Genomic DNA, 27,149 nt, shown 5'->3' on the forward strand with positions numbered 1-27,149 from the left:
TATTATGTATCAGCCTTGAAAATGTATCAGTGACGAAGACAGCTGAAGTCCTTATCCTTTGGAGGGAAACATCTCTAATGAGGTGGAAAAATAATCATATTAATTCATTTATTAAAGGTAGAAACAAATGAATTAAATCAATTTATATAGTTATAAACATTAATAAAATAAAATGGAGTATGATACAGAGAATGACTTGGGAGGGAAGAGTTTACTTTAGATAAGAGAAATATGCTACCTTAAAGCTTATTAGCAGTTGTGCAAGAAATGTTTTTACCTACTTCCATGCTCAAAGTAACACTAGTGTTTATTATTTTCTCATTTTACAGGTAAAAAATTGCCCAGGGTCATATACCTTGTAAATTCAGCCTCTGAATTTAAAGACTAGTTCTGAACCCAGGGTTCTCTGTCCTCTCGTCTAGTCTACATTTCTTCAAATAAGGCTTCTCTAGGGTTATTTCCATTTCACTTTATGAAACATATAGTTAGGCAATTAACTTTTAAGTAATGAAGGAAGACACTAATGATTTCATCCAACTCTGTAATTTTCATGCTGCATCAGGTTAAACTTCAAAGCCAGTTTAGAAAACGGAGGAGATACTTAGAGCAAGTGTGAGAGGCCACCGAGGCTCAGTTCGAGGATCACTGGGCATTGTTTGTGGGAAAAAAAGACCCAAGGGGGCATGAAAGCAGCCTCCAAATATGGAGATTCGATTTGTTCCAAAGACCAATGCCTTTTTACCTTCCTCTATATTTCTGTACTTAACTGATGATGAGAGTTTTGAGAACTAAGTCAACCATTCCTTTGTAATACTTGGATTAAGTGCTTCATTTCTAGAGTTATATGTCTCTGAAGGTAGTACGTTGGAATCACATAATATGCTTGTTAAAAATATAGATTCCTGTGTATCTTTCTAGAGGCAGGATATATTTTGGAAAAAAAAATAACCCCTAGCAATTCTTTATGCACATTGAATTTTGGAAGCACTATTTTACCAAAGACTATTGAATAGAAATGACCCAAGTTAGCCTCTATACATGGTAAGAAAATGGCCAGAAGATTTAAGATAATCTTGAGCAAGTTCCTCAACTGTGAGTTTCCCCATATACAGATGAGCACACAAGAAGCCATGAGAGACTTGCCATATATCTATCATTCTAGATACTGAGGCAGAGCGCAGGCATGGAGTCACATGTGAAAGAAACTGGAAAGTATGAGTTACGACTGGTTATATCTGCAGAGAAATCAGAAAAAGCCACAATGAGGTGTTGAACAGTTATTATTGGTAGATGTATTAGTACTGTTTAACAGCGCTTAAAAATTTAATGAAAGTAAATCACTCTACTGAACACTCTAGTGTTTTTTGTTTATGTTTTACTAATTTATCAGTATGTTATCTTAAAGAAAAATCAGATTAATTAAGCATCACAACCCTACATCATTTCAGAAACTTGAGGATACATTTCCTTTCAAAAAATATTTAAGTCTGTGCCAACAAAACCTTGAGATGTTTCTCATATATTAGGAAAACAAATGAGCAAAGAGAAGGAAGATAGATTGCAACTTGTAATTTAATCTCATGGTACTGATGATATCATAAACATCACAATCTACCGATTGAATTACAACTTTGTGATCAATCTCTCTCCCTATCTGTTATCCACCACTGAATAAAAGATCATAGTGGAATCTAAATCAGAAAATGCATCCAGCAACAAGATTAACAAATGAATGCAAAGTACTCCTGAAACTTCCCTAAACAAAACCACCGCTTACGGGTAAAATAAATAAATTTAGAACTTTTTGTATTAACATTGGAACCAAATCATCATGAAGACAAAGAACTTTAGAACTGGCACGTCTAGACTGACTGGCTTAATGAAATGATGCCTAAACTCAAAACGCTCTGAAGCTCTAAAACTAACACTCAATGTTTTGATTAAAGAGGATTTTGCCATCTGGCATGTTTTGTTGCCACATAGATCTAACACATTAGAAATCAATGATTCTTTGTTTGGTAGCATGATTCTAAATAAGATATTATCTTTGAATTATGGTTTACAAGTTATTAAATGTTTTCTTTGCTTTTTGTTTGTTTGTTTGATTGGTTGGTTTTTTGAGACAGAGTCTCACTCTGTCGCCCAGGCTGGAGTGCAGTGGTGCGATCTCAGTTCTCTGCAAACTTCACTTCCCAGATTCAAGTGATTCTCCTGCCTCATCCTCATGAGTAGCTGTGGCCATAGGCACGTGCCATCCCAGCTAATTTTTGTATTTTTAGTAGAGACGGGGTTTCACCATGTTGGCCAGGATGGTCTCGATCTTCTGACCTTGTGATCCATCTGCTTTGGCCTCCCGGAGTGCTGGGATTACAGGCATGAGCCACCATGCAGCCTATTAAATGTTCTTAAGTGCTTTGGTTTAAAATTGCTCAATAGTGTAAGGAAGAAATTAGAAATGTTAGTATGGACACTAACATATTGGAATATTGGACTGAAGAGAGTGAACTTGTATAAGTACACATAGCTAGACAGAGAGGTATAAGATCCCAATCTAGGACTCATGTTCCGAAGGTATCTGAGTGCCTTACCTAGTGCATCATCCCATATCTTGAAACATTGTAGAATTATTTTCTGAAAATTGGCTTTGCACTGTATATTTGTAATTATAGATGCATGCGCTTTTAAGAATACAGCAATTTCTCAAAATGAAATATATGTCTTAGTATTTTATAAAGCACTGTTAAAATTACAATTATACACACTTTTGTAGTCATCCTTAAAATTTTTAATGAGATGAAATCAAATCAATCTTATTGTTAAAAGTAATTACTTATTAAGTAAAATAAATTCAGAGTTGGAAGAGAATGTAAGAACTACATTTATTATTTATGCCCCAATTCCATTACTGGCTAGGAAACTATCTGGGGAAAGATACAAATATCTTTGTAGAGGGTTCACCTCCCAGATGCATATTTTTTTCCATATTAAAAACTGCTACCAACTGAAGTGCTGAGGCTTTTAAAAAATGTACAAGGCACTGTTGACAAAGCATTATATAATAATACTCTGGAATATGATATGGAAGGTAAAGGTATTTAATTAAAGGAATGGATAAATCAATGGGCCCTGCTGAATGAATATTATAATAATCAAAATTAATAGTTAAAATGTATCTGTATTTCCCATGTGCCAGGCACTATTTGAAATACCTTATATTTTAACTTATTTAATACAACAACCATATGAGATGAGTTCTCATATTATCTCAGGTTACAGAGGAAGAAAATAAGTACAGATAAATCAAATAACTTGCTCATGGTTCACACAGCTAGCCATTTTGGAGCTGTGATTTAAAAGCAGTAAATCTGTCTCTAGAGCCCATGAACCTATTCACCATGAGATTCTGCATCTTACAAGCTGAGATTAATCTCTCTTCTTCCATATGAATTTGTGAATTGAATGTATAAATACCCAGGGCCATGGTAGATATTTTCTGAATATTGCAAAAGATATGCTTTCAGACTTGAATTCTATCTAATTAGGTCTTTTATTGATTGGTGTTCTCCAGAGAAACAGAACCAACAGGATGGATAGCTATCTATCTATTGACGTTTGTTTTACTTTAAGGAACTGGCTCATGAGATTGTGAAGGATGGCAAGTTTGAGGTTTGCAGTAGGCCAGAAGGCTAAAAATTCCTTGCTGGAATTTTTGTGGAAATTGCATTAAACCTATAGATCACTTTGGTCAAAGCTGACATCTTTACTACTCTAAGACATGCAATCTATTAATTTTGTTCATGTCTATTCGTTTAGATCTTTGATTTATTTTCATCAGTGTTTCATAATTTGCAGCATATAGATACTGTATATATTTTGTTAAGTGTTATGTATGAATTACTTGTCATTGAGCAATTTTAAATGTTTTTTCTTAAATTGATTTCTGCATGATCGTTGTTAGCAGGTAAGAATTCCATTGATTTTTGTGTGTTCCTGTATCCTGCAACTTGCTGAACTGACTAATTAGATCCAGAAGTTGTTTGTTGGACACCTTGAGATTTGCTACATAGACAATCATATAATCCGAAAACAGAAAGTTTTATTTCTTCATTTCCATTCTTTAAGCCTTTTATTTCTTTTTCTTGCTTTATTGCACTAGTTATAACTTCCAGCTATCTTGAATTAGATTGCTGAGAGCAGACATCTTTGCCATGTTCCCAATCTGAGTGGGGGTGACTGAGCATTTAGTACAATGTTCACTGTAGGATTTCTGCATATGATTTCTATCAAGTTGCACAAATTTCCTTCTACCCCTATTTTTTTCTGAGAGTTTGCACATAAATAGGTATTGTATTTTGTCAGATGACTTCCTGTGTTAATTAATTTGATCATACGATTATTGTTGATATGGTAGATTATGTTAATTGATTTTTGAATTTTAAACCAACATTGCGTGACTAATAAGTTCCACTTGGTTGTTGTGTATATTTTATTTTTTGTCATGTTTTAATTAGTTTTGTTGAGTGTCTTTGCATCTAAGCTTATAAGACATATTGGTCTACAGTTTTCTTTTTCTGTATGCTATTTTTGTCTAATTTAGGTATGAAGGTAATAATAGCTTTATAAAATGCATTGGAAAATGTTTCTCCCTATTTTCTGTCTATTTTATGGAAGTAAATGTGTAGAATTGGTATAAGTTCTTATTTAAATGTTTGGTAGAATTCTTCAATGAAACCACCTGAACGTGGAATTTATTTTTGAGATTATTAATAATGAATTAAATTTTATTAATGGTTATAAGACTGTTCAAATTATTTATTTATGATTGTCAAGTTTGGTAGTTTGTGGTTTTCAAGAGTTTGTCGGATGTTTTAGTGTTAAGTTTTTGGTAATGTTCCCCTATTATCTTTTTAATGACTTAGGAATCTGAAGTGATATCTTCCTTTTCATTCCTGTTAGGGATAATGTGTGTCTTTTCTATATTTATTTTTGTAAGTCTTGCTAGACGTCTGTTAATTTTATTAAATTTTTTGAGAAACCAGATTGTTTTCATTGGTTCTTTCTATTTTTTCCTTGTTTAATGTTAATTATTTCTGCTCTTTATTAATTTCTTCCTTCTGCTCCCTTTATATAATATATATTTTTATTTATTTCACAGTTTCCATAAGGTAGTAATTTAATTTTTAATTTGAGACATTTCCTTGTTTATAATGCAAGCATTTAGTGCTATAAATATCATTCTCAGAACTGTTTTATATGCACCCCACCTGTTTTGATTAATTGTATTTTTATGTGTATTTATTTATTTATTTATTTATTTATTTATTTATTTATTTGAGACAGACTCTCACTTTGTTACCAGGCTGGAGTGCAAGGGTGCAATTTTGGCTCACTGCAACCTCTGTCTCCCAGGTTCAAGTGATTGTCCTGTCTCAGCCTCCCTAGTAGCTGGGATTATAGGTGCCCACCACCACATCTGGCTAATTTTTGTATTTTTAGTAGAGATAGGATTTTGCCATCTTGGCCAGGCTGATCTCGAACTCCTGACCTCAGGTGATCCATCTGCCTTGGCCTCCCAAAGTGCTGGGATTACAGGCATAAGCCACCACACCTGGCCCATTTATATTTATTTCTATGTATTTTCTATTTCTTTTGAGACATCTCGACCCATGGATTTAGAAGAGTTGTTTTTTTTTTCAGATGTTTAAAGATTTCCTGCTGTCATTCTGTTATTGATTTCTTGTTTGATTTTATTAAGTTAGATTACACTCTGCATAGTTTTTGTTCTTTTAGACTTATGCATTACATAAAGATATTTTGATCAAAGACAATTGCATCTATGACAGTGATTCTGTAAGATTACAATATTGTATTTTTTTTGTACCTTTTCTATGTTTAGAAATGCTTAAATACACAATACTTATCACTGTGTTACAATTGCCTACAGTATTCAGTACGGTAACATGCAGTGCAGTTTTGTAGCATAGCAGCTATCTGCTATACCATATAACCTAGGTGTGTAGTAGGCTGTATCATCTAAGTTTGTGTTGGTGCACTCTATGATGTTCACAAAGCAATGAAATAGCCTAATGATGAAGTTTTCCAAATGTATCCACCTTGGTAAGCAATGCATGACGGTGTATATACTGAAGTCTATTTTATGGCCCAGAATGTAGTCTAACTTGATGGATGTTTTATGGGTACTTGAAAAAAATGTGTACTCTCTTGTTGTTGACTGGAATATATATATATATATATATGATTATTTTGTCTGATATATATATGTCAATTAGATCCTGTTGGATTATATTTTCAGATATTTAATATCCTTGTATATTTTCTGTCCTGTACCTCTATCAGTTGCTAAAATGAGTGTGATATTATGTTATAGTGTTCTTTGTCTGTAGTCATTTCTCTTGCTCTGAACTCTATCAGATATTAATATACCCAATTCTTGTTTTTAAAAATAACTGTTTGCATGGTATATCTTTTTTTCTAGTATTTTACTTTCAGTTTACCTAGGTCATTAAATTTGAAGGGCTTTCTTGTAAACAACGTATAGTTGGGTCTTGGTTTTACATCTGCTTTACCTGTTTATTACTCATTTCTTTCTGGGACTCCAGTGAAGAAGGTTGACTATTTTGTTATTATTTTATCATATATTCCTGAGACTGCTAAATTTTTTTGAGACTAAATTATCTCTGCTGTTTAGATTGAGTGAGTTCTATTGATCTGTCCTCAAGTTCACTGAGTCTGTTACTTATCATTCACAATCTACTATTAAACTCATCAAGCAAGTTTTGCTTATTGTATTTGCTAGGTCTATAATCTTTATTTCCTTTTTCTTTTTAATTAATACTTTTTGCTGAGAATTTTTTCAAGTAAATTTATATGATTGTTGAAGCTTTTTTTTTTTTTTAACGATTGATGCTTTTAAATCCTTGTCAGATATTTCCAACATTCAATTTATCTCAGCATTGTCAATTGATTGTCTTTTTCAATAAAGTTTTGATTTCTTGCTTCTTGATTTCTGCTTTTGGATTGCATTCTGGCCATTTTGTCTATTATAATAGGAGAATGAGTCCTGCTTAAATATTTTGTAGGAAGCCTCACTGTTTATGTTTAGCATGCATTTGCTAGCCTACTTTTGTGGGCTGTATTTCAAATGATGGTTTAATTTTCAGACGCCTTGCAATATTATTTTGGTTTGCTTAGTTTATTTGGTGCTGATTTGGTTTCCACTGGTCCTTGCTGCTGTTGCCTGAAGGGGCAGGGTTTCTCCAGCCCACCTACTGTCTCTCAGTGGAGGAAGGAAGTCTCAGGTCTACTGGTTCAGTGCATGTTGTGATGAGATATTTCTGCTTTGGATAGAGAGCACTTTCCAAGCAGGTCACTTGCAGGAGTGGGACCTCCTGTATCAGTGCTCACCAGCCACCCATGTCTCTGGGGAAAAGTCTCATGTCTGTGGGGACAAAGAGGCTTCTTTGGCTGGGCCACATTTTATGGTGAACTCTCTTTGGACAATGCCCATAAGCCACCCTGCTTTTCTGGGCCAGAACGGGAGTCAAAAGTCCACAGGGATAAAGAGGATTTCCTAGTGTATAGATTTTCTCTTGTTTCCTTTACAAATAATCATAAACTGAGTGGGTTAAGCAACTCAAATATATTATCTTATAGTCCTGAGGTTAAGAATCTCTCACATATCTCAGTGGAATAAGATCAAGGTTGACAGGGCTGCATTCTTATAGATTTTGGGTACTATTCATTTCCTTGTCTGTTGAAGCTTCTAGAGGCCATGTATATTCCTGGTCTCATGGCCCCTTCCCCATCTTTAAAGTTACCAATGGCAGGTAAGGTCCGTTTCACATTGCATCACTCTGACCTCCCTTCTGCCTTCTTTTCCAGTGTTAACAAGCCATGTGATAACATTGGGCTTACCTAAACAATCCAGGATAATCTCTTATTCCAACTTTCATCACATCTGCAAAGTCCCTTTTGCCTCATGAAATGACATATTCACAAGTTACAGTGATTAGAATATGGACACTGGGCCAAGTCACTTGTGGTAATAGTCCCTTTCACCAGTAACCCCAGTTTCTCTGCTGTCTGTGAGTGCAAAAAAGGGATGAAATCCTTAGGGACAAAGAGGCTTCCTGAGTTGGGACACTTGTTGTGGTGGAATGCCTCTAGATTGTACCACCCTGTCACCTGGTGTGACAGAGAGGAGCCTCCAGACAATGGAGGCCTGTGTGGAGGAGAGTTCTTCTACTAATCACTTTTTTATTTTGATACTAGACACAGTGCTTACTTTCTTGAATTAATTTTACTAGGTGTATTTAATTATACTCATAATTGATGAATAAAAATGTATACATTTGAGGTGTACAATGGGATGATTTGATGTACAAATATACCATGAAATGATTGCCACAATCAAAGGCATGAACAAATCCATCACCTGGCCCCTTATTGGTAGAGTTTCCTAAGGATCCCCTTCCAGTGGTGCTGAGCTCAAAGAATAAAGCTACCTGGGATGCCTCTGTTGCTGCGTTGGAGGTGGGAGGCATGAATTCTGGCTGCCCTGCCTGGTAGCTGGGGTCACCTAAGATGCCTTGCCACTGTGTTGATCCTCTACTCCTGGAGCCGCTAACTGGTTCCTCTTTCCTTTAATATATTTCAGAGACCTCTTTTAGTTGCCTCTTTTCTTATTTCCAAGGCTTAAATTTCTACTTAGGAGGATAGCAGGGAGAGACAAGTCTACTACATCTCGTCTACACAAGAAGTCATCTGTTCCGTTTCTTATATTTCAAAGCTCTCTCCTTGAGTTATACACATATTGAGGATATTTATGTCTTCTGGTTGAATTGATCACTTTTTCAATATGCAACATTACTCTTTATCAATGGTAAGGTTTTTTTCCAGATGCTTATTTTGTCAGATATTAATATAGCCACTACAGTTTTATTTCTGCGTGATATATCTTTCCCTATCATTTTACTTTTAACCTATGTCACTGGAAGGAAAAAAGCCTGATTAAAAAATGAGTAAAGAACCTGAATAGACAGTTCTTAAAAAGCAAACATATGAAAAGCTATGTGAAAAAAATGCCCAACATCACTAATAATAAGGGAAGATGAAAATTAAAAATTTCACAATGGGCTATAATGCTATATTTGTTAGAATGGCTACTATAAAAAAGACATAATATAACAACTGTTGGAGAGAATGTGGAGAAAAAAGAACACTTTGTTCCTCAGAACCCCGTTGTGGGGATGTAGGTTAGTATAACCACACGCAATATGGAGGTTCTTCAGAGAATTAAAAATAGGACTATCAGATGATACAACAATCCCACTTCTGGGTATATATCCAAAGAAAATGAAATCAGTATGGGGCAGAGATATTTGCATGCCTATATTTATTGCAGCGTTATTCTCAACGGCCCAGATATGAAGTCAACCTAAGTGTCTATCAACTGATGAATGAATTTGAAAATGTGGTATAATACACAATGGAATACTATCTAGCCTTAAAAAAAGAATGAAATTCTGTCAGTCGTGAAAACATGAATGGCAAATACCACCGGTTCTCACTTACATGTGGAATCTAAAACAGTTGAACTCATAGAAGCAGAGAGTAGAAAGGTGGTTACCAGACAGTAGGAAAGAGTAGGGTGGGCAGGGGAGAAATTGGTGAAAGGCTACGAAGTTTTATTTACATAGGAGACGTATGCTTTTTAGATTCATTGCACAGCTTAGTGACTACAGTTAATAAAAATGTATTACATATTTCATATTACATATTTCTCCATTCCTTTAAATAATCACTCCATTTTGTTCTGTTCTACAAGATTTCTGGTAACTTTCTACTGTAATTCATATTTTTATTCCTCAGTATATAGTGTTTCCTTTTCTCTCACTGCCTTTAAGATTCTTTTTCTTTGTTTTAAATATTTATTCATTGATTGGTTTGTTTGGTGTTCATCCTCCTTGGAGGATCTCTGAGTTACCTGAGTTTGTGGCCTGACATTTTTTATTATAATTGAAATTTCTCTGCCATTTTCTTTTCAATATGTTTTCTTCTACTGATTACCTTTCTCTTCCAATTCTGGGACTAAAATTACACATACATATTAGATATTTTGATATTGCCCCACCATTTTTGGTGCTCTATTATTTTTATCAATGTTGTTGCACATTTGATGATTCTTTCTTCAGCCAGGTCAAGTCTACTGATAAGACTATCAAAGGAATTCTTGATCTCTAGGATTTCCATTCTACTTTTTCTTGTAATTTCTACCTCTCTGCTGAAATCCCTCATCTGTTCCTGAATTGTTCATCTGTTCCACTGGATTATTTAACATATACATCACATTCATTTTACTCCCCATTCTGACAATTTTAGCATCTGTGTCATTTCTACATCTGGATCTGTTAATTGTTTTATTTTGACAATAGGTTGTGTTTTAAGTTGGTGTGTCTCTATTTTCACTGAATGTTGAATAGTATGTAAGAAATATCAGAGACTGAAATAAATAGTATTTATATCTAGAAATGAACATGCTTCTTCTGTTTTAAGCTAATTAGCTTGAAAGTGACATCAATCTGGTGAGGATCTGGGCTGGATTTGGGATTTATGGTTGCTATGGTTACGCTTAGTGCGTCAAAATCTTCAAATTCTTCTAACTGTAGGTTGTTTATTGTATTGTTCCTAGGATACTGGCTGTGGCTCCTGGGAGTTTTTCTAAATGTTTCTGTTTCATTCACAGCTGTGGGCATTTTCTGCATACCTGCATTACAGAGGAGTTTCTCTCTACATCCTTACCCGTCTCCCACAGGTAGCTGACTATGCCTTGCTTCCTATGGTGGTGGAACGTGTACAGTTTTCTATTGTGTTGATCCAGCTTCCACGTAGGTAGCTGAAATAGTCCCAGTTACGTGTCTTTCCTAGCATTCCTGCCTTGCCTTACAATGGCAGTCAATCTCCTGTTTTACATGGTGGGTTCTTGCTCAGGGACAGAGTTTCCTCCCTCTTTGCCTGCTGTTTCAAGCCCCTTCTCATATTGGTGTAGAACCTTGGGCACAAGACTGTTTCTGACCCTCCTGTGAGGTAAAGGATTGTTTCCTCCTTACTGCAACCACAGTGGCTTAAGTTAGTTCTTGCATCTCCCCCAGCTGTAGAGAAACTTGCACTCCTCCTCCAACCAGCCAGTGTTTTCTCTGTGATCCTGAGAAAGAGGCTTTGCAACCTTCCTACTCACCTCCCTTCCCAAAGATTTTAGACTAATCACCTAAGCACAGAGGCTTCCCTTCTCTGATCACCCTGTCTACAATTCCCAGTACCTCTCCATCCACTAAAAATCGTACCTTCTTTATTTTTCTCATTGCTTATAATTGGAAATACACATTATATTATTTGGTTATTGTCTAGCTATCCTCATGAGAATATGAGCTCCAGGAAAGTAAGCATGTTTGTCTGTTTTGTCCTTGCTGTGTCTCTAGGTCCTATAACAGCACTTGGCATATAGTAGATAGAAGAGAAGATCAGGCAGTTGGCAGGGCCTTGTGCCTTCCACCTCTTCCACCCTCGACTACTGTTCATCTTCTTTGAGTGTGGGAGTGACAGGATTTGCTGCCCCTCTTCCAGCGCCATAAACCTTTCCATTGCTAAGAGAGGAGGGACAAGGCTGGGAGGTAGAACCACATACCTTTCCCTTAATGGTGGCCAATCCCTTCCTTCATTTCTGCACCAATACAGGAGTCTCTTTCCAGTCTTCCCACAATTATTTCCTTGAGCACTCAATGGATTCTGTGCATCGGGATTCCTCCTTGTCTCTGGGGTTTCCGTGATGTTTGTTTATGCTGTTTACTCCAGCTCACACTCAGCCGATAGCCATATATTCCAATTTTAAGTGCATTCTTTGATGGCTGTCTGATGACCACTATTTCTTTCCAAGTATAACATAATAATCTAGGCCATTCATTCTGTTTCTCTTCACAGTGATCTGATTTCCCTTGAATTTTGGGCTTAACTGTTGCTAAGAAACCTCAGCTTTTTGATAGACCAAGGTGGGAGAAAATATTTGCAAACAATGCATCCAATAAAAGATCAGTACCAGAATATACAAGGAACTCAAACAGCTCAGTGTCAGAAAAACCCAGATAATTCTATTTTTAAAAATGAGCAAGTGATCTGAATAAACATTTCTCAAAAGAAGACCAACAAATGGCCAACAGGTATGTGAAAAAATGTTCAACATCACTAATCATCAGGGAAATGCAAATTAAACCCACAATGAGATATCATTCAACCCCAGTTAAAATGGATTCTATCAAAAAATAACAAATGCTGGCAAGGATAGGAAGAAGGGCGAACATTCATATGCCACTGGTGGGAATGTAAAGTAGTACAGCCATTACAGAAAGCAGTATGGAGGTTTCACTCTAAAAACAAAAAATAGAACTAACGTATGATCCAGCAATCCCACCACTGAGTACATTTCCAAGAGAAAATAAACCAGTACATGAAAGAGATATCTGCACTCCCATGTTTTTTGCAGCACTGTTCATCATATCTAAGATAGGAATCTACCTAAGTGTCCATCAACAGATGAATGTATATGGAAAATTTGGTAAACGTACACAAGGAAATGCATTTAGCTTTTTAAAAGTAGGAAATCCTGTCATTTGAAACCACATGGGAGGATGTGAAGGACATTATGTTCAGTGAAATAAGTCAGGCAAATAAATTTCATGTTCTCACTTATACGTAGGAGCAAAAAACTGGATTTTCTGGAAGTAGAAAGTAGAATAATAGTTCCCAAAGGCTGAGAAGGGCATGGGAGAAGGTGAGATAAAGAGAAGTTGGTTAATGGGTTCAAAAATACAGTTAAATGGAAGGAATAATTTCCAGTATTCAGTAGTATTATAGGAAAATAATTTATTGTGCATTTCAAAATAGCTAGATGAGAAGAAGTATAATGTTTCCAACACAAAGAAAGGATGTTTGAGAGTGTGTATATCCCACTTACCTTGACTTGACAATTACACATTGTATACATATATCAAAATATCACATGCACCCCAAACACATTTACAACTATGATATATCAACACAATAAACCAAAATAGAAATTATGATTTCTTATGTTATAGTAAGAATAACGCTCTACTTTTGTACATCCCTGGGAGAGGCAGAATGTCCAGGCTATGGTCTTTAAGGGCCAAACATCTGGATAAATGTTGCTGAATTCTGTCATGTTTTGAGCTTTTTCCAAATCCACAAATCTTAAGAATCTAGTTGACAAACTTTAGAATGACGATTTTGTGTGCTATGTAGATTCAAATAAATAAAAACATTAAGGTAGATAAGAGAGTGACATGAATAAAACCCATCTTCTTGAAACTATGTGCGCTTTTACTTTTGTAAAAATTATATTTATCCACCTTATCACAATTATTAACTGAACTTATTGGCTAATTAGTAGTTTTCCATTTCATTTTCCTTTCATAGACTCACCTAGGGTATAACTGAACAATGTAGCAATAACTCACCCATGTCAAAGCTTAAAATATTTACTCATAAAGTGTGTGTCTCACAGTGCAAATAAACCTAGACCTAGTTAGTTGAGAGAGTTAAATTATTATGTTAAAATTTGCCTTTTTATTTTTGACCTTTTACATATCTTTATCTGTTTTATACGGCCATTTATTCTCCCATATAACTGTCCAAAAGATTAAAATTGCATTTTATGCTTCATTAAACTATACATTAGGATTCCTGAGATTCAGAATTAAAGTGACATTATTATGAATAATATGATTGAAGCATAATTATGGTATAATTACCAACTATTAAGATACTTAACCTAGATGGTTGTGTCAATAAACATAACCTTTTTTTTTCAATTTTTATTTAAGAGTCAAATTATAAATATACTTTATGTTTTAATTAGCTATTTCTTCTGGTTTTAACTCATTTTTATCAGAAAAATAATAATGACTTCATTTTAATCTTAAGGTAAATGTACATCCTAAGTATAACCTTGGGATAAGAGAAAGTTTGCATGACTTATGATGCTAGATGTCATTATTGATGAATTTGTCCAGGGAGTATAAAGCACACACTGAAATGTTCCAACTGTTTTCCACTCGGTGGCTCATTCATTATTCACTTTCTGCCTCTATAAAATTAGCCAGTGGACCCTTTACAGGGAAAGATGGCTATTCTTACCAAAACTTCTAATTTCATTCTAATCTAGTCAAACACATGCTGTAGTGTTATATTAGTAATGCCCAATTAGCAAGGCCTAGGGTAGAAAATAGAAAAAAAAAAAGACAAATGCAAGTCATTCCTAGTAAAGTCATTTAATCTCACTCATCAACAGCTTTGCTTATCTTCACGAAAATAGCAAACTGGAAGTTGTGAGAAAAAGAAAAGTGAGTCAGTGGGTCATGGTTCCTAGACAACAGTTTCTGAGCCAATGCGTTTTACTTAAGGCATTGTAAGGACAATGACTTGTCCCAAAGCAGAACCTTGTTCAAAGTAGGAATGCAATATAAGTTCATTCAGTGAACGGATTGAATAACATGATACTCTGAATTTTCTATGCAAAACTTACAGGCATATGTATTATATATATTAGGCAAAACTTACAGGCATATGTATTATATATAATAATATTTTGCCATATTTATTAAATTATTCACTCACATATACTCTCTATTATGTGACAGACACTGCCCAGAGTGCTGAAAATCCTTAATTCATTCTTGATACTTTCTCTCAAGCACTTCAGGGATAAAATGAGTTTGCTGAGATGGAATTATCTTTGGGTGGGTGTGACTGGGACACAGCTTGAATGTACCTAGGGTCTCAGAATATCCTGCATTGTGACCTGTGTGCCAATAACCTGGACATTTTACATGGTTAAAATTTATTGAGTTACATCATTATGTATTTTTTTTTGTATGCATCTTATCTTAAAAACCTTTTTACATGGGATTTGTGAATTGACTTTCATAGACACAACGTATTTGGTTTGAGAGTCAAAGTGCAAGTTGTAGAGGACTAATAAACGTCCAAGATTGCCTGCCAATTAAAATACAGGAAACCCAGTTAAATTGAAATTTCGATAAATACCAACTTTTTTTTCCTGTAAGTATGCTCCAAATATTTCATGAACATACTTATAATAAAAAGTATTAGGCCGGGCGCGGTGGCTCAAGCCTGTAATCCCAGCACTTTGGGAGGCCGAGACGGGAGGATCACAAGGTCAGGAGATCAAGGCCATCCTGGCTAACCCGGTGAAACCCCGTCTCTACTAAAAAATACAAAAAACTAGCCAGGCGAGGTGGCGGAAACCTATAGTCCCAGCTACTCGGGAGGCTGAGGCAGGAGAATGGCGTGAACCCTAAAGGCGGAGCTTGCAGTGAGCTGAGATCCGGCCACTGCACTCCAGTTTGGGCGACAAAGCGAAACTCTGTCTCAAAAAAAAAAAAAAAAAAAAAAAAAAAAAAGTATTTAACTAAGTGTCTTATAAATCCTGCAAATTTTGCTTGCTAAGTCAGGCAATCTTAATTGGAAGTAATCCACAATCACTGTAAATCAGCAATGAAATACTGCTTTTTTGTTTTTTACAGTTATATAGTATTTGCCACCTATCTTGAAACAGCTTACATTTTCCTTGTAATACTGTGAAGCCGTTATAAATCTACTCTAGCTAGAGAAATTTGCAAGACATATTTTTAATTACAAAAGAAAGATCATCAGGCTTGGTTTTCAAGAATTAACCAGGAAAATTAAGCAGGAGGTAGACTGAGAAGAACAAAATTATCACATAGTAACTGCAACAACTGCCTTAAATTAATATTGTGCAGTTTTCTAAAATCAAATAATAACAGTTTAAACCTATTATAAATAATGTATTAATTCTACAGGTAGCTTTTACTGTTGCAGTTCACTGTGGTCATTCTACTTATTATTAACTTTCCACATTTATGATATACAGATTGTGTTTGCCTTCTTGGCTCATTCTAGAAGTTAACTTTGTTGTACATTGGGTAAAAAACCAAGGACAACCTGAAGAACTCATCTTGTCACTGGTTCCTGCTGGTAGAATTCTTATGCCTAGAAGTGCCATGTGGAATAACTTACTTTGTATAGGCAACTGGTGAAAAGTTTAGTGAATTCACTAAAATAATTTTACTTTTGTTTCAAATATATGGAGGCTGCATATGTCTTCTAGCCGTTCAGAATGATATTCTGAAAATAAATTCCCATTGATATTTTGTTGGTTTTCCATGAAATGGCCAAAGGGGAGAAAACTTTCAATATTATTTTGTAATGATTCAATAACCAGGTTATCAGTTGGTTCTGTTTTATTGTATACACTGTAAAAACTTCTTTTAAAATACAGGACAACCACAGGGTATATTCTCACAGTCAGTTGTACTTTTTTTTCTTTCTTTTTTTTTTTTTTTTTTCCTGAGGCAGAGTCTTGCTTTGTCGCCCAAGCTGGAGTGCAGCACCACGATCTCAGCTAACTGCAACCTCGGCCTTCCAGGTTCAAGCGATTCTCACACCCCAATCTCCTGTGCCACCATGCCTGGCTAATTTTTTATTTGTAGTAAAGACGGAGTTTTACCATATTGGCCAGGCTGGTCTCAAACTTCTGACCTCAAGAGATCTGCCCATTTTGGCCTCCCAAAGTGTTGGGATTACAGGCGTGAGCCACCGCGCCCAGTCAGTCAATTGTATTTTATTCTTCAAGTGTTTTTTTATCTAAAGTCCTTTTGCACAATAACAGTTATTGTTATTTTTATACCTAACATGGAAACATTATAAGTAAGTAATGTTTGGTAAAGGCATTCTATTTTTTTCCATTTAAAGCACTGAGAAAATGAAGCTCATAACCATCAAAGCAATCATAAAACCTTGGCAAAGATAATGATCTATAGTTCACCAGAGTCTAAGTTATACTTTGAGTGTTATACTTCATATTTTTTATGCACAATATTGTATCACGATAAGTTGAAAACATTAATGTACCCCTAAATATCCGTAAAGATCAAGGTGTCGGAGAAATATAGAATCATTTTTTTTAATGAACAAGTGGCCTACTTCACCGAAAGTTGTTATATAACATAAATCCAGCATTTAATGGTGCACAAAGTATGTCCCTATATATATATATGCTCTATAGAATGCCATCTTCGGATTGTTCCTAACAAAAATTCTATGGAAGCTTGCAGGAGTTAATTTTATCTTCAGAAGAGCCTAACTATCTAGCCATGAAGTTGTTTAAAGGCTGAAGTAGAGGGAGATTATTCTGTTTACTGAGAAAATGCTGTAAAATCCTTGTACAGTTTTAAACATGGGTCTTCATTCTTCATATTTCCCCTTACACGGTTGTCATCAGTAAGCATTCGTTTTCAGTTTACCAACGAACCTAACGTAATATAGTGCAACTTTCTGTTGAATAAGGGAAGAGTACTTTGAAAACAATTAGAATTTGAATTAACCTACTTTTAAAATTTGTTAATATTTTTAAATTTATTTGATTGCCTGTCGCAAATCTATGACAGTGGCAAAATGGATACAGGCTACTAACAGTAATACATTGTCTGCCTGTTAAAAATTCTATAGCAAAGGAAAATAACACATATGTAAGAGTCAGTTAATGCTCAGAACCTCTTATGAAGGAGTAAAAATTGCAAAACATGTTGATTCTTAATTTTGAATCTGAATATATGAGCTACATGAATGTAAATATTTATGCTGTATAGACATAACATTTAATAATGTATGCAAGATGGTTTTCTGCTATGGAATCTATGAGCTACCTTAAAGCACTAACAAATACAGTTATTTTACTATGACTGCAAGGAAATGGCTCAAGCTACTCCCCATTTTCAGAAAGAAGTTTATTTAATGTACAAAAAGTATGAATAGAACCAAAAGTAAATAAACATTATCACATTTCTTTACACTGCTATCTAGTTCTTTATATTAATTTTACCATTCCGATAATAGAAAGTAGGTGGCAATTTAGGGATTGGGAAAGAGATTAAAAAAAAATCTTTTCTACCACGTTCCTTCCTCTATACTGTGTATATCTGTGCTCACAGAATTGGCTTCTTTCACTTCTCCACGTGCAGGGATTCCGTTGAAAAAAAAATCAACAACTGGACCTGCTCAACAGCTGAGGGAAGCTGGAAATGATGAGTCCCTATCTCCATGCACTGTCATACAATTAAAACAATGGTGTATCTACCAACTTACAATTTTTAGGGATTGCAAACAAGGCTTTTTCTTGAAGTTGAACCAAAAACAACTCCCTGTGTCCCATAGACTTTGTAATATGTGCAGGAACATAAGGATACTGAGGAGGTTCAAAATGCCCTCTCCATCAGTGACCAATGCAGCCATCAATCGCCCAGTCTTCAGGGCTCCATCTTGATCACCCATTGTCTCTGACATTAAGCGTTTTAGTCCTACAACTTCCTCTTCTTCTGGGTTAAGTTCGTGACCAAGTAATCTGAAGAAAGTTGTTCCTAGCTGTAGCAGTAACACTTGGGGTAGCCGGGGCTCATGTCCAAGTGGAACCCTTTCTGGAGTCTTCTCCATTCTAATTTTATCAAATCCTTTCCTCATGCACTAAAATCTGGCTGCAACAGAGCTGTCCTTCACACAGAGGGGCTCTTTTGTACCAAAAGTATTAATTGATAACTTGATGGTGTGCTCTAGGGTGAGGGGCTGGGTCTGCTGGATGTACTTGCTGCCCAATGACTGACCCCCCGGGGCCAGCCATTCTGTGAGCAATTGGGTGGTGCCATAGACAAGCTGGTGAGCTCAACCCTGGAAGACAGCAGGGAGGGGGAGGCAGGGTGCACGGTTAAGTTATCTGCAACCCACTCAGCAGCCACTGCCTGCCATTAACAGGAGACCCCGAGAGAAGACCAAAGCTCTTTCTAATCATAAATTTCATAGAAACTAGAGAAGAGCTGGCAAAATTGAAAAAAATTACTCCGTTAACTATGTGTTTAGACTTAGCTAATAAATTTTGGAATCTGTATCATTATTTGCTACTAGGCATTCAATAAATATTCTAGACATTGTTTTATAGTCTTTTATTTTTTTCTTCTCTTCAATTTATTTTTAATTGACAAATAAAAATTATATATATATTTATCTTATGCAACACGAAGTTTTGAAATATGAATACATGGTGGAATGACAAAACCCAGCTAATTGACATGCATTTCCTCACTAATATTTTGTGGTGAGAACCCTTAAAATCTACTCTCTTAGCAATTTTCAAGAATAAATTGTTATTGATTATAGTCAGTATGTTGTACAATAGATTCCTTGACCTTATTTCTCGTAACAGACATTTTGTAATCAGTATCACCCTCATTCCAGCCTCTAGTGACCACTGTTCTATTCTCTGCTTCCATGAGTTCAACTTTTTGAGAATCCGCATATAAGTGAGATCATGTGACATTTCCCTTTCTGTGACTGGTTTGTTGAACTTAACATAATCCTACAGGTTCATCCATGTTGTCACAAATGACATGATTTTGTTATTTTCCAAGGCTAAATAGTATTCTGTGGTGTATCATATCACATTGTCTTTATTCATTCATCGTTTGATGGAGACTTTGATTCCGTATCTTGGTTATTGTGGATAATGCTGCAGTGAATATGGTAATGCAAGTATCTCTTTGACATGTTGATTTAATTTCCTGCAGATGTATACCCAGTAGTGGTATTGCTAGATCATATGGTAGCTCTATCTTTGATTTTTTTAAAAACCTCCAAACCATTATCCATAATGGCTGTACCAACCTATATTCCCACCAACAGTATGCAAGGGTTTTCCTTTCTCCATTTCCTCTCCAATATGTATCTTCTGACTTCTTGGTAATAGACATTCTAATGTGTTTGAGGTGGTATCTCATTGTGATTTTAATTTACATTTCTCTGGTAATTAGTGAGGCTGTTTTTTTGTAAAATACCTGTTGGCCATTTGTGTCTTCTTTTGAGAAATGCCTACTCAGTTCCTTTGCCCATTTTTAAAGAGGGTTATTTGTTTTTGTGCTATGGAGTTGCTTGAGTTCCCTAAGTATCTTAGATATCAACACCTTATCAGATGTATGCTTTGCAAACATTTTCTCACAACATTGGTTATCTTTTCACTCTGTTAATTGTTCCCTTTGTTGTGGAGGAGCTTTTTAGTTTGATATAACCCCATTTGTCTATGTTCACTTTTATTGGCAGTGCTTTTGGGGTCTTACCCCCCAAAATAATTGCCCAAACCAATGTCACAAAACCTTCCTCTTATGTTTTAAATTGAGTTTAAATTGGTTCTTCATAGTTTGTCATTCTTGACATTGCTTTTATATATCCCTGCTCATATTCTGATAGGCTGAACCAAACTGAGGGCCAGAAGGCAAAGGGGTCCTTTTGAAGAGTGAGATCATGGGACTTACAGCAGATGGAGAGTAGATCCGATGGAGAAGTGGGAGGTACCCAGGACTTCCTATGAACTTCTTTACTGTGCAAGACACCCCTCTTTGGAGAGATGTATTAAAGATGCTCATTTATGGGTGGAAGAACTACTCTTGACTTGCTTTTTCACTGAAATTGGCTGTTTGAACATCTTTAACTCATTACATATTTAACCTTAAGTTGTTGGATTCCCCTTTCAGGTTGAATAAATGATTTCTAACTGAATCCTTGCCTTTGAATTGGGATGCATATTTGGATGAAACTGTGTTTTGGGATTATAGTTTCAGCCCGGGCATCCACGCCAGCATTACCACTGTGAGGAAAAGTTAATGTTATTTTCTGAGAGCAAATTCTCAGCTGTTCTCCTATGAAGAGCGATATCATGTGATATTTTTAAGGAAGTGAGATTTGCCAAAGTGAAATCCTAGATAAATAAAAAACTGGTAGCTGAGATTACTGAAGTGTTGCATATAGTATTTGAGAAATCTTAAAGAATAAAGCATGTCATGAAGAATTAGAAATGTAATAAAGTTGCTCAATTTTTTTATTTGAGATGTTAGCTTTGAGCAAATACTCTGAAGAGTTATTTTAAAATTTGACAAATGTATTAAATACTTTCCAATAATAATAAAATGTATGTAGGCTTTTAATGCAATCTCCAAAACCATGTCTATCATTTGATGATTTTTTTCAAATAATATAGTCATATACAACTTCCCCATTTTAAAAGTGAAAAAAAAGTGTTTGGGGAAAAAGTGAAAGAAATAAGCAGCCAAAAGTTACTGTAATATACTTGGAATGCAGTTAATGCAAAATGCTACTATGACACAGCTTAATCCTCCCCAATGAGATGAGTTGTCAGTTGCCATTTAATCTGCTAAAGCATAGTCCTTTGTTGGGCAACAGAAAATAATAAATTAGGAAAAAAGCAGTCTTTATTTAATCCTACTAGCCAGGGCTGTGATAAGCTGATAGAGAAAACAAAAGGGAAATTGAATTTCTCAGAAATAATCTAGCAAAAATGGGTCAGAATGGAGTGGAAAGGGGAAAAAAAGACAATACCACTCTACTTTAAAATAGGAGGCAGCCAGAAATTCAACATGAATTATTATTTATCAAAAGGTACCCACTTTCCAGCCTTGCTGTAAATTTCCATTTGCAGAAAGCTCAAATATCTCTGAACTTGATGCTCTGAATAAAAGGTGTGATTTCTAGAGGAAATTTACCAGCTGTCCTATTTCCCATGCAAAGGGACAAAATCCTGCAACTTCTAGCTTGACTTCCTCGCTAGGTATGAAGTAATATCTCCTGTTCATATAAGATAAAGAAAAATCTTGTAGTTTGTAGTAGAGAAATATTCATTTCTCGTTTGCTAGTTTTTTTTTAAATTGAAGTTTTAGAATAAAGATACAGTAATTGGATATATGCCACAGGTAATTTCCCTTAAATAGGTTGCTAAATATGTTCTGCCTTATACAACGTGCATTCAAGATATCTTGCAGATATAATTTATTTTAAAGCGGGATTTCTTTTTGAAATCCGTCATTGTTTGCCGGTAAAATGAAAAGTTGTCTGTTACTGAAAATTTACCTAATTAATTACTTCTAAAATTGAAGCAGTAAAATTCCAAATTGAAAAGGAATAAGTTAAATTGTCCCTGTTTGTAGATGACATAATTATATATACAGGAACCCTGAAGACTCCACCAAAAAACTGTTAGAATTAACAAACAAATTCAGCAGAGTTGCAGGATGTAAAACCAACATACAAATATCCATAGCGTTTCTACATATTAAAAATGCCTGAAAAAAATCAAGAAAATTCCATTCACAGTAGCTACAAAAAAATAATAAATAAAACACTTAGGAAGAAATTTAACCAAAAAGTTGAAAGACCTGGATACTGAAAACCATAATGTATTGATGAAAAACATTGAGAAAGGGAAGACAAATGGAAAGAGATCTCGTGTTCACGGATTGGAAGAATAAATATTATTAAGTCTACACCACCCAACGTGATCTACAGATTCAATATAACGTCTATCAAAGTACCAATGACGTTATTCATAAAAATAGAAAAAATAACCCTAAACTTTGTGTGGGACCACAAAAGACCCTGAAGAGCCAGAACAATCCAGAGCAAACAGAACAAGGCTGGAGGCATCGTACTATCTGACTTCAAAATGTACTGCAAAGTTCTAATAACCAAAACTGCATGGTACTGGTATAAAATCAGATACAAAGGGCAAAATAAAAGAATAGAGAGCCTAGAAATGAATCCATGCATTTACATCCAACTTATTTTGACAAAGGAGCTAACAAAACACAATGGGGAAAGAAGATCTCTTTATTAAATGGTGTCGGAAAGACTGGATATACACATGAAGAAGAATGAAACTAGATGCTCATCTCTCATTATAAACAAAAATCAATTCAAAACGTATTAAAGACTTAAATGTAAGACTCAAAACTATGAATATTAGTAGAAGAAATCATAGGGAAAACTCCATGACATTGATCCGGAAAATGACTTTAGGAATATCATTCTCAAAGCACAGGCAGAAAATACAAAAATAGGCAAATGGAATTTCATCAAACTAAGAAGCTTCTGCACAGCAAGGAAAACAATCAACAGATTGAATAGACAACCAGAAAAAGGGAGAAAATATTTGTAAGCTATATATATGATAAGGGGTTAATATCTAAAATATATAAGAAACACAAACAACTCAATAGTAGGAAAACAACCTGATTTTAAAATGGGCAAATGATCTGAATGTAGATATAGAAATGACCAACAGGTATGTATGAAAAAAGGTTCAACATCACTAGTCATCAGGGAAATGCAAATTAAAATCACCACCTCAAACCTATTAGAATGGCTATTATCAAAAAGACAAATGATATGTGTTAGCTGTGGAGAAAGAGAACCTTTGTACACTGTTGATGGCAATGTAAATTAATACAGCCATTATAGACAACAACATGAGGGTTCTTCAAAAAATTAAAAATAGAACTACCATATGATCCAACAATCCACCACAGGGTGTATATCCAAAAGAAAGAAAAATCAGTATGTCAAAGAGCTATTTGCTCTCTCATATTCATTGTAGCACTATTCATGACAGCCAAGATATGGAATCAACCTAAGTGTCCATCAATGGATTCATGAATAAAGAAAATACAGTAGGAATACTATTCAGCCCTGAAAAATAACAAACTCTTTCCATTTGTAACAGCATGGATAAACTTCTTTGTGTTTATTATGTTAAGTGAAATAAGCAAACACGAAAAGAAAGATATCGTATGACCTCACTTGTACCTAGGATCTACAAAAGTTGGTCTTATAGAAGTAGAAAGTAGAATGCTGGTTACCAGAGGCTGGGTGAGTTGGAGTGGGGTGAGCAGATGCTGGTTAAGGAATATGAAAGTTCAGTTAGACAGGAGGAATAAGTTTGAGAGATCTATGGTGACTATAGCTAATTATCCTCTATTGTCAAAAAATGCTAAGACAGTGGAAGTAAAGTGTTTTCATCACAAAAGTGATAGCTATATGAGGTGATGCATATGTTAATTAGTTAGATTTAGTCATCCCACAATGTATGTATACTTGAAAACATCATGTTGTATATAGTTAATACATTCACTTTTAACTATTCATTTTTTAAAGTAATTTTTTTTGAAATGGAGTCTCACTCTGTTGCCCAGGCTTGAGTGCTGGAGTGCAGTGGTGTGATCTCAGCTCACTGCAACCTCTGTCTCCCAGGATCAAGCAATTCTCTTGCTCAACCTTCCAAGTAGCTGGGACTACAGGTGCCCAGCACCACGCCCGGCTAATTTTTGTATTTTTAGTAGAGACAGGGTTTCACTATTTTGGCCAGGCTTGTCTTGAACTCCTGACCTCATAATCTGCCCACCTCGGCCTCCCAAAGTGCTGGGATTACAGGTGTGAGCCACTGCACCCAGCCAAAAGTAAAAAAAAATATATCTTTTAAAAGCGATAGTCATCCAAAGATTTAATAACTTTTATTTTATTTAATAAATATTCCACTGTGAACATAGCAGTGTACTTGTTCTCTATTGGTCTACATGCTAATCAAAATAGACAAGATGAAACAGAATATATATATATCCATGACTATATACATACAAGATATCAACAGATTATATTGATAGACAATATAACAAATAAAACGTGGTTTCACTTTGAGTAATGTATTTCGGATAAACTGTCATCTCAACATTTTATGTTATAGAATATATTTAAATTCAAATTGCACTTCAAAACTCAGTACATTTATTATTAATCAGTGTCCTAGAGGAGTTCTTTGCACTTCACATATTGCTGCAATAGCTTAGGCACAGGACCTCCCAGATGATGCTAGCATCGACAGTCAGATGGTAAGAAATTAAAAGACGTCTGTGAGACAATAACTACCTTCATTTAAGTGTTTTTCTACCACTACTTAGATTTATAGCAATTAATTTCCACATGCTTTAACAATAAGCCTGTCCTCATTAAAACACTAAAACCAATATGTAGAAAACATATTACTTCAGTATCTTGTCTCCAAACGGTTATATTGGCACTGGTTAGACAACATATTTTAAAAATTCACACATCTTAAAATCATACTCTAAGAGGTAAAAAAATCATACTCAACTCTGGAATATAACATTTTAGGGTCTTATTGTAGGTTCTTCAGGCTTTAGGAAAACAACATTAAAATGTGCTGGCTTAATTTTCTTCTCTAGTTGTAGTCGCATTGTCCTGTGTGAAGAGAATCCTTTGATGTGGCAGGAATGCGCCTTTGAGATGTAACTCTAATATATACTTGGGGACCATTGACCTCATGTCTTCAAGAATCCCATTAACACACACACACACACACACACACACACACACACACACACACCTCAGAAGCCAAAGGTATTAAGAAAAGGAATAACCATATTGTATTTATATCTCAGGATGAACATTAAAGGTGATCCATTTCATGATCCATCCCTTTATTTCTTAAATCTTTTATGTCTTTTCCTTAATTTTCTTCCTCAAGAGATCTGCTCGATTGGTTCACATATAACAAACCCTGACAACTTTGCTAGACACCTTGCCCCCAGGACCTTATGAAGGTCTGATAAAATAGAATGAAACTTTACACTGACCTGGAGTTGATATAAAGGCATAGGATCACTCTTCTAAACATGGTTTTTAAACTCCAGACCCACCCAAGCTGCTCTCCAACATGAAAAGAAGTGGGACACATATTTATATCGTGTCTATTTTTATTGAGCAATGTGATGGTAATAACAAATATAAAAATAGTATTCCCACCTTAAATCTGATAAACCTGAGGCTAAGAAAGACTGTGTAACCGGCCTGTGACACCCATACAGTGAGGGGTGAAACACAGAATAGGAACTGTAAATCTTTGACTCCAATGTGCCTTCCTAAAACCAGGTTACCCTGTGTGTTCATACATGGCAATATGTAGGTAATTTTCTGTGTGATTTTGATTCAGTTGCCTTGTGATCATTTGGTCAAATGTTCCAAACTTTTCTCATTCAGTGGACTATATGTTTCTTTTCAGAGCTGGTAAATGAATACTTGAGGTTCACTGGGTTTAGAGTGTCAGATAAAATAGAGAAGATCCAGTTAAATTTGAACTTCAGATACACAAATGAATAATTTGGTTAGGAAATCATCAGAGTTTGGGGGACTACTAAAACATAAAGGGATAAAGAGTTTATTGCAGAGAGGGAGAGAGCATGGTACTTAAAACAGTGGTTCGGAAACTTTAACTCACATGAGAATCACCCGAGGACTGGATGAATCCTAGATTGCTAGGGCTCAACCGCAGAGTTTCTGATTCAGTTTGGTTCAGAAAAAGTTCCAGGGATTTGCATTTCTAACAAATTATCTGGTAATGCTGATACTTCTGGTCTGTAGGCCACATTTTCAAGCCAGAAAATCACTGTCTTGAAAGAATTGGGTAGTTTTTAAAAAATTTATGGTATTATTTATTTGTCCAATAATTATAATTTCTATAGCACTGCTCAATGGTTAAGATTCAAGCAGTGATTTGTTTTGTTTTTGAGTCAGGGTCTTGTCTTTTTCCCCAACGTTGAAGTGCAGTGGTGCAATCACAGCTCACAGCAGCCTTGAACTCCTGGGTGTAAGGGACCCTCTCACCTCAGCCTCCTGAGTAGCTGGGACTACAGACATGCATGCCCATGCCTGGCTAAATTCTTTTAATTTTGTAGAGATGGTATCTCACTATGTTTCCCAGGCTAGTCTCAAACTGCTAGCCTCAAGTGATCCTCCTGCCTCGGCCTCCCAAAGTGTTGGGACTACAGGCGTGAACCACGACACCCAGTTTTGGTTTTGACAGGTATACGCAATCAAAATACAAAAGGAAGGTGAGTTTTAAATACTGACAAGAAACTTAGTGAAATGATGGATCATGGAATCTAAGTTAGATATATGTAAGGAAGACAAAAAGAAAGAGAGCTGAAGGGACAGGGAGGGGAGTTGAAGAAAAGAGATCAGAGAAGCAGGATCTTGTTTCTCAACCATGGCTGAGCATTAGAATCATCTGGGACTCTTAAAAATTACGTGTGCTGGAATCCCATCACCAGAAG

At 35.4% G+C, this 27,149-nt stretch overlaps 1 pseudogene; it reads right to left on the bottom strand.

Annotated features, from left to right (window-relative positions):
- Positions 1 to 18,175: 18,175 nt before the first annotated feature.
- Positions 18,176 to 27,149, bottom strand: part of LOC104675810 — a 120,977-nt pseudogene continuing 112,003 nt past the window's right edge.

Source organism: Rhinopithecus roxellana, chromosome 21, assembly GCF_007565055.1.
Source record: "Rhinopithecus roxellana isolate Shanxi Qingling chromosome 21, ASM756505v1, whole genome shotgun sequence".
In the NCBI taxonomy this organism is placed as follows: Eukaryota; Metazoa; Chordata; class Mammalia; order Primates; family Cercopithecidae; genus Rhinopithecus; species Rhinopithecus roxellana.